The sequence below is a fragment of the Cyprinodon variegatus genome, unplaced genomic scaffold (assembly GCF_000732505.1).
Source record: "Cyprinodon variegatus isolate N-32 unplaced genomic scaffold, C_variegatus-1.0 Scaffold1538, whole genome shotgun sequence".
NCBI classification, from domain to species: Eukaryota; Metazoa; Chordata; class Actinopteri; order Cyprinodontiformes; family Cyprinodontidae; genus Cyprinodon; species Cyprinodon variegatus.
The window spans coordinates 124,862-126,721 of NW_015151991.1; positions in this window are offsets into that span (position 1 = coordinate 124,862).

The following is a 1,860-nucleotide window of genomic DNA, read 5'->3' on the forward strand; positions in this document are numbered from 1 at the left end:
TCTCTTTCCTCTTCGGATGAAAAAATAAAAACAACTTGAGATCAATATAAATGCAGTTCATGAATGAAGTCAACAGTTATGTGAAAATACTGCAACTATGTCAGTAATGAGTCAGAGAAAGATCCAAAGTTTACATGTGATGTTCCTATGGTCCTGTCTTATGAACAGCTGCCTCAAAAACTCAGTTCATGATTCGATTTTCTGTTAATCAGGTTAATTTATTATGTCTTCCCTGAAACCTGGCTGCAAACAGAGGATTATAGTTAACTCCTTTTGATTATTAAAATGTTTGTAGCTTTGTAGGGTGTTAGTGAACATGAAAAGGTTAAGGCTCTGAGATGAAGCCACTTCATCAACTGGAACATGCCGCTTTTAACGGGAGTTACTACTATCAACTTTTCTCTAACACAGATGGTACTCCTTGATCAGTGCTTCAGGGCTAAGTTTATGTCTCTGCTTGATCTGCTGAGACCCTGAGTTGGTTACAGACTGAAAGCCAAAAGACTGTATCTGTCATGTCAATTTTGGAAATGCATATGCAAAAAGTGGAATATACCAGCTGAAAAGTAGCAAATGCCAGTTTTACTACAGGTCCTACATGGGCACTGGATGTAGTAACACAGTTTTATGTTTTTGCAGTTATGAAAAGTTATGTTCATGTATGTGGTTGTAAATGTTTGTATGTGTTGGAAAAAAAACAGTAAAGTTTCATATCACAATAACTTAAAGTTGTGTTGAAAATGGCAGCATAACGAAAGTATAACAGCGTGCAATGAATGACAAATGATCTATTTGGTCAGAATAATAAATTTATCACATTCCTACATAATATTTTCATGAGTGATGATTTTTATATTATGAAGTCTTGCAAATCACCTGCTAGACAAGCTTATTTAAACGATCCTGTTTGTGGGGAACTGTCTACTTTGTCAGTGAGAATCTCTCCCTGTGCTTTTTAAGTAGTTAGTGAAATCCTGTGTGACTAGAACAGGCAGAAACTGGTTAAAAACTGAATCCGTTCTCCCTTCCAAGGATTAATAAAATGCTGCTTCAATGAAAAATGGTGTCTCAATTTCTTGTTAAAAAAGTCTTAGACTATTTTTTATTTCCATCAACATCTGCTAAGCGTTAGCCTAGCAACAGTTTGACTTAAAGATACATTATGTACGTTTTTACCTGTAAAATGTATTTAAAATAGCCTTTTTATTTGACCTTTCATGACAAACTCATCAGCAGACTGACACCTTAGTATTTCAGTGTCGATGCATCTATAAACCTGTAGCTTATTTTCCTGAATGTACTTTGTGTTACGTTCAAAATTGTAGGTTCATGATAAAAAGAAACTGAGTCCACACAGAATAGGGATGTTGTTAACCTCTGCAGTAGGGGAGAGAAGCTGCTGGCTCAGAAAACAGCGCCCTCTCTCACAGATCCCTTCACAGCAAAGCCTTTTATTAACAGTTTACAACATAATAGGGTGGGTCTTAAACAGAAAACCCAGTAATGATTGAATCACAGCAGGATGTAACCGTGTGACTTTGCCTCATGACCCAATGGCTGGATCACAGGATAGCAGGATGCAGGTCACAAAAGTCTACGACCCTCCTGACTGAATCACAGCACAGAAATGTAGCATAATTTTATAATCATAACTCTAACATATCCCCCCTGTTAAACATAAAAACATCAGCATCTTTCAATTCATATTGTATTCATAGAAGTAGGAACATGAGTACAAACATAACAGTCTGTTTTGTTCAAATCTTCAGCAACGCGCTTGGAATGCTGCCACCACATTTTGGCACTGTAGGATGACTTGCTGTGGATCCATCTAAGACCATTCTGTTCCTCCTTTGTTTC